Source organism: Malaclemys terrapin, chromosome 1 (genome assembly GCF_027887155.1).
Source record: "Malaclemys terrapin pileata isolate rMalTer1 chromosome 1, rMalTer1.hap1, whole genome shotgun sequence".
Taxonomy (NCBI): Eukaryota; Metazoa; Chordata; order Testudines; family Emydidae; genus Malaclemys; species Malaclemys terrapin.
In genome coordinates this window covers 300056519-300063761 of record NC_071505.1, presented here as the reverse complement: position 1 = coordinate 300063761, position 7243 = coordinate 300056519, and the positions used below count along the sequence as shown (strand labels likewise).

The 7243-nt window shown below is 43.2% G+C and overlaps 1 non-coding gene across 1 annotated transcript; it reads left to right on the top strand.

The window, feature by feature from the left end:
* The first annotated feature begins 441 nt into the window (after nucleotides 1–441).
* TRNAR-UCU (transfer RNA arginine (anticodon UCU)) lies at nucleotides 442–514 on the top strand. The gene has a single exon. It is a non-coding gene; the product is annotated as a tRNA-Arg (tRNA).
* Nucleotides 515–7243: the final 6729 nt, after the last annotated feature.

Below are 7243 nucleotides of genomic sequence, written 5' to 3'. Positions count from 1 at the left end.
GAAAGCTCAAGGCAACTGAGCTGCAGCCTACATGAGAGAACCTGCAAGACTGACCCTCTCTATCGAAGCAGCTCTCTCTCCCCCTCTTGCAGCAACTCACCTCAGTGTCTTTCCATATCCCCAGAATGGATGAGGCTGCCTTAAGATGACAGGCAAAGTCATCCCAAGAGAAAAACCAGAGCCTTAGAGCTGAGAAAAGATAGTCATCAACACCCTAGAAATATGGCAAGGCTTCCAGAAAATGACCTGGTTTAGTTTGCAAATGAAAGAACTTGTCTGTATCCAGAGCGGAGGGGCATGCATGGACTGAAAGTGGCAGCATCCTGCAACTGTCCTTGGCCAAGGCTCATTTCTACCCCCACCTAGCTGAAAGAAACTGTCCGGGGTGATGCATCAGCCCACGTGCCTTCTTCCTTCAGTAAGCAAGGCTGTTTAACATCAACCCCAGTGGCCTAATGGATAAGGCATTGGCCTTCTAAGCCAAGAATTGTGGGTTCAAGTCCCACCTGGGGTACTCTCCTCAGAGCTTCTGTATGAGCCTTCCCTGGGGAAGTCAAGGCACTTAACTAGCCCTCTGTTGTTAGCATAGATCAAGAGGTGCCTGTTTTCCCCTTGGGAAATAGAAAACTGCCTCAGGCCCTTGCAGGTGGGCCTATCAAAGCAGGTTCTTTGCTTTTCTTGCTCTCCCACCTCCGTGGGCTACAGAGAAGGTGAGCTGTCTGGCTCTCTTGGGTCATCAAGAAAAGATGGCCCCACGGATGGCAGGAACGTACAGACCACTGGGACAGGGGCGAAGCCACTCGTGGGTCTGGATGGGATGCAGCCCCTCCCACTTAACATCCAGGTCCACCCAAATCTGAGCAGGATGTAGTGCTGCCAAAGCAGCCTGGAGCATCACTCAGGCACCTGAAATACAGGAATGAGCTATGCGCCCACCCTTCAGAAAGCTACGCTCCAGCAGCTCTGCCTTGCCATTTCCTGAGCTGGCCCATGCGCGTTCCCAGCTTGGCAGGTGAAGCCTGTGTCTGGCGGCACCAGGGCTATGAAGAGGGCATGGTGTCGGGGGAGAAGCTGAGTTCCCACAGTCTGTCATTGCCCATCCATCTGAAAGTCGCAGCCCACCCAAATTTCCACTTCTAGCTACGCCACTGCACTGGGCCGAGAGTTGAAGACCAAAGACCTGACTGAAGGCCATTGGACTATTTGTTGGTAGGACTTTCTGTTACCCTGGTAGGGCTGGGACACAAGAAAGAGTGGACCATAGCAAAGCTGGAGTGGCTGTCAGCACCAGTGGAGGAGAACTCGCCTCTTCTGCCATGAGGGGGCACACCAACTGTGAATCATACTTCTACACCATCTAGTGACGTGTAGCTAGGCTGACAAATAGCACATTGAATGCTGCTCAGCAGAATGGAGAGCTGAGAGTAGACAGTTATGGGCAAGGACACTGAACTTGCAAAAAGTACCATTGGTTCTTTAAAGTGCATGCTAGACAGCAAAGAGAGAACTTCAATTTTAAGATACCCACACAATAAAGTTTTGAGAATTCAATATATTTAAACTTGGAACTGTAGGAAATAAGGCTGACTTGACCCAGACAGGCTTGGAACATCAGGTTCCAGGCAAACTAAGTATTTCAGACTAATGCTTAGATGCTTAATACAACATTGGAGAGGATTACTTATCTGGAAATTATACCATCATGGCATCTATTCTGAATAGAAGATTAATGATTAATTTTGAGACTAACATTTTAAGTTAGTCCTGCATTTTAACATAATTGTGCAAACATTATATCTATAAATTGTTAACATTGTTTAGCTATGCACATATAAATTATTATAATTCAGAGTTCAATTCATTAATGTAATCAGGTTTACTGCTTACCCGTGACAGCATGAGATAATCAGACAGGAAACCTATCCTTGAAAGATAATTACACTTTTAGAATTAAAATCATACTATTCATTTTGCCATAAATCACTGTCAGCTATATAGCTGTATCTATTCAGGAAATGGCTCACGCCTTTTATATGACTAGCTAGGCTGAATGGTTAAAAATGGTAAACTGACAGCAAAGTTTGATTCATTGTAGTTATTCCAAAAGACTGATGGAAGGAAGTAATAGTGTTATACTCTTACAAGCAATATCTAGGTGAAAACTATATTTCATACCATGCTGATTTCAAACCATTCTAAAGACAGTGATGATTGTGGTAGTCTTATTTCACTTACAAAAAACGAGATTAGTTTACAGCTAGGTAGCAAAAGGCTTTTGATATCTCAGATACAGGCAATCGGATGATTAATGAAAAATGAAAGTCTAAAATAACACTTAGATTAAAATTTTAGCTTAAGAAATGGGGTTAAAAGTGACTTAGGCATTTGGTGCTTAAGTCATTTGGGTGCCTTCGAGAATTGTACCCCAGCTTATTAAAATCTGGCCTTTTCTTTTTCCATCCCCAAATTGTGGTCACAATATTGCATTCACACTAATGGATGCCACTAATTTTTAGAAAATGCTGAGGGCCCATCCTCTGAAAACCCCTTCAATATGTTTCAAGTTGGCCATTGAAAAAAATCAAGACACACAAACTTAGTAGTCATTTTGAAAATCTTGACCATATTATCTAATTATATATTTCTGTGCATAGATACATTAAATATATTATATACACATCCACTGTATATTGCATTTTCCATTTCACACAGAAAATGGCTTTTGTCAGTTTTCTCTAAATAAACAAATGTTCTGTATGGATTCTTCTCTCTCCTAAGCCATACAAGAAGTTGGCTTATATTTTACTGAACCAACATTGTCCTCTTCCTTCGCTCTCTGGTCTAGCCAGTGAAATACAGCCCGCTTAGAAATCATGCTGCCATTGCATGATTCTCCAAGACAGAACATGCTTGCACACTGCTCTGGGGGTGAACTATAAAGTGAAATTTATGCTACATTAAATTCCACGTGTTTTCTCTTGGAAATCTGCTGTAGTCAGAGTGGTTGTTTGTGCCCTTTCCACTTCTAAACCACAGATAGCCCAGCCACAATATATGCCTCAGAAGAGGCTCTTGCAGGCGGTGGAGAGGTGGAAGCATGTCACGAAGTAGCTGCTTCCTGTTTCTGCATTCACTGCAGGTTTTCTGATTGTTTTTTCTCCACTCTGGTCTATCTGAGTGGAGGGAAGTATACAACCCTAGCTTATTGTTTTGCATGAGATGATGCAGCATAAAATAATCTGCTGTGACAGAAATGAAGCTGGCTTGGAAATCAAATTACTTCTGTGTGTCTGTTACAGCTGTCCCCCTGCTGCATTCCTTTTCCCCCTCTCTTTTCTGTTTCTCCTGTGTGGCCGCCCCTCTCAGCCATTGTGCTAACTAGTCACAGCCCTATTCATAGGAATGGCTTGTACAGACTAACTGGAGCCATTGCTCTGCCTAGGGAGGGGGCTTCTTGCTTCTTTTTTGGTTCCTTTGTTCAGACCCGGGCTCGGTGTGGGGGGCGCTGCCCAGAAATGCAAGACCTGAAGTGGCCAACTAATTAAGCATATGAGTCATACCTGTGGCTCAGAACATGCCCAGGCATGCCTATGCTTACCTGTAGTCTTTCCCTGCCTCCTCTCCTTCCCTGTATCAAGAGGAACCAATCAAAAGTACCGGTGGGAAACTGCCTGAGTTTGCCTTTAAAGCCGGACATTTTCTGATCAGACCTCGGAGAAGGTCCTTGCTTTGCCACCTGGTCTGATCAGCTAGGGGTCTTTGGGGGGCCCTCTCCCCACTCTCGTTTGTTTTTGAGCGTACCCCCGTTTTTAAACTCCCCTCCCACAAACAACAAATTTGTGCCTGGAGATCTCCTGATTATTGTAAGCGAATCGAGTCCTCTCTCCATCCTCCGATGCTACTGCCGTTCCTGTCTCTGTGCTTGCTGCTGTCCTGGGGATTGGTAAGAACTCCCTCTTGCAAACTTCCCCTGTCCTAGCTGCTGGCCTTGTTTCCCCAGCAGACAGACCCAAGCTAACTCCTTGGTCTGTATCTGTAATCTGTTTCTTGCTCCGCAGCGCCTTTGCTGCTAGAAATAAGCCTGTGCCGCTGCTAGGCTGTGCCTTCCTGGACTGTATCCTGGGCTGCCGGCTTGCAGCCACCCCACTGCTGCAGCCACCACTAGTTAACCCCCCCACCCGGGGCTGTACCCTGGGCACACACCACTCTGCCCTCTGGAACTGCTCCCCCTCCCGATCAAAGAAGCGGCATAGTGTAAGGTGCACCTATTAGAATCAGTTTCTTAGTTTAGATAAATTGTAATTTCATTTTGCATAGCTGTGGTTAAGTTAGGTTTAAAGAATTGTTTGTATTGTGCTCTGTAAATTAGGTTTAAAAAAATTGTTGCATTGTGTTCTGTTACCTGCTAATTTGTGTAGTCTTGGTTAAGTTAGATCATAGATAAGATTTTACTGTGTTCTGTATAATTGTGGTTAAGTTTGTCTTCCCGCTGCCCTAATCCCTCGAGCTTGCCCGTGTCTCCCCCCGAGCTCCCCAGTCACTCGTTGCAGTCTCTCTGCTGTTTAAACTTGTAGCCTGTCTGCTCTCTGTGTCTCCCTGAGTTTAAATCTCCCTCTGCAGCACCTCTGCCTTTGGTCTCTGCTCCACCACGTGCTCCCCATCCCCCAACCTCACTCCTCTACCACTGCCTTTCTCTCTCTCTCTCTCTCTTTTAATCCCTTCCCCCACGTGCTCACCCCACTCCTGCTGCTGCCAAACCTCAATTGTATTACTGAAGTCTAGCATAAAACCCCATTGGTTACCTTTTTTCTCTCTAACAAACCTCACATTTTACATTTACACCACTGTGACATATTTTTACCTAGAGTTGTTGGTTATTTAACACATTTTACCCATAACTGTTAGTTGGTTATATGCTGCTGTGACACACCCTTTACATAGAAACTGTTAGCTACCTGTTACATTTATACTTCAGTGTTAATTGGTTACCAACTGTATTGGACCCCACTGTATTGTACCCCACTATTGAAACCCCCTATCCTATTTACTAAAAGAAATCCCTCCCCAACTGTCTACCTTAACAAACCCCGTACCCCTCACTATCGAATTTTCCCTGTTTTTGCATTTTCTTAATAAAGTTTATTTTGCACCCCACCAGTGCAGTAGTTGTCCCCCAAGATCCCCTACCTGCTGGCAGGGTCACTGTGGTGTTCATCTTAGTTGAATATTTTTGTACTCATGTGTAACACCGACAGACCCCAGTCATCAGTGGGCAGGATTGAACCTGGGACCTCTGCTAAATGCATGAGCTTCTACTGCATGAGCTAAAAACCACATGGTCTTTAGCTAAGGCTGGGACAGACTTATTAATCTTTCTTTGAGTGGTCTCAATGCAACTAGATGGGACAGAGCACTACCCAGGAGGTGTGTGGGTTACACATGGGTAAGAGATCATGTTCTAAAGCTGGGGCTGGTGAGAACTGCATTAACAGAAGGATATACATGAGTGGAGTGTAGATTTATACTTTTAAATCAAATTGATAAGTGCCTGATTGTTATTTATGACTATACAAGATGTGGTCTCGAGATCAACTTGTATGTATTTCAGAATGCTGAATTGTAAACGGTAAAACTGAAAATGGTAAAATTGAAACAGAAAGATAATAAAAAGGCTAGCGTAGAAGAGGGACATCTTTACAGGTGTCTGCATACATGTGTACATGTTTTAAATAGTTTTGATATATCAGCATTTAATTTCATATTAATATAGAACGGTGAGCATTAATTTTAAGACCATTCTTGCAGATCTGCTAGTTGTTGGGGCAAGTGGGAAGCTGCTTCCCACAAGAAAAAACATGACTGTCTACCAATTCCTTGTCTTTACATTATAAGTAAAAACCAATACAGTATAGAGAAATTGCTTTTTCTGAATGTCAATAGGACAAGAATACAATGAAGTAAAATTGCTATAGTGAAGAATTTTGGATGAAAGAGCCCTCTACTTCTGCAAGATTCAAAACATAGCAAGGAACAGTATTAAATTTACCAGTACAGAAATATCCACATAAAATCTTATCTTATTGCAAACTTTAAAAGCTACCTATTATTTATAGCAGTCTATTAGGACTGAGAGCATACTTGATGTGCATATGTTACATATCTCTCAGCTTTGATTTAGCTGGTTTAAATTGAAGTTTACCGTACATGTAGAAATGTTCTCCCTCTTTTAAAAAAATAATAATGTATGCCCCTTTTCCAGTCTTATGAAATGTGACCAGTTTCGCGCACTTTTAAGATGATTTTATGAAGCCAGTGAACTAAATCTGGGCATCCATTCTTTAACATTTCAGCAGAACTGCTCTCAAGGACAGGTGATTTGCCATTTCATAATTATTTGACCATAAGTATCATTACCTCTAATGTCACTGGCCTATTTTCTGCTGGGTTCATTTTTGGATTAATTTGTGGTTTACATCTAGATGGGGATCTGTTAATTAATTCACAAAAATGTTCACACCAATGCTTAAGTTGAGTATCAATATCCTGGCAGTATTTTCCATTTTTGTCCTTCGTTGGTGGAATCTGTGAGAATGGACGTCCAATTAGGGCATTCAAAGTCTCAGATGTATTTCTGGTCATGTCTTTCAGAGACTTCCTCAATGTGCTGTGCCATACTAATCCGCCACGGATTAGGGTTATTCCAACTGGCCCTCTTAACTGCTCATTCAAGACTTTTATTGCCCATTTCCTCGATTGCCCATTTACTCCTCTCTTCACTAACTCACCTCTGATCTTCCAAGGACATCCATTCAACACTGTCTCTTTCTCTCCCCTCACCCTAGTTTTGATTATATCATCTATAATCCAGATTTGCTTTTTCATGTTTCTTAATCTTCCTTGTTCCCTAACAATCTCTGTAACAGAATCCTGAAATAAAGTCCACTCTTCCTATGCAGTAGACAGCTAGTCATCCAATATAGAATATTTATTGGTAATCTCCACCTCATAACTGTTTTAGCAATTGCTTCATCATGAAGTGTTTTGATGCAGTAGATACTAATCTAGCATTTCTCAAATGCGGCCACCGGGGGCTTTTCTTGTGGCCACAGCCTCCTGGGCTGTGATGGGGGGAGGGAAGCAGTGGCCCCTCTTCCAGGGCCACAAGTGGGGATTGGGCCCTGCCCCCCTCTGGAGACACAAATGCTGGAGGTGCAGGCAGCTGGTGAATTCCCCACTTCCCTGG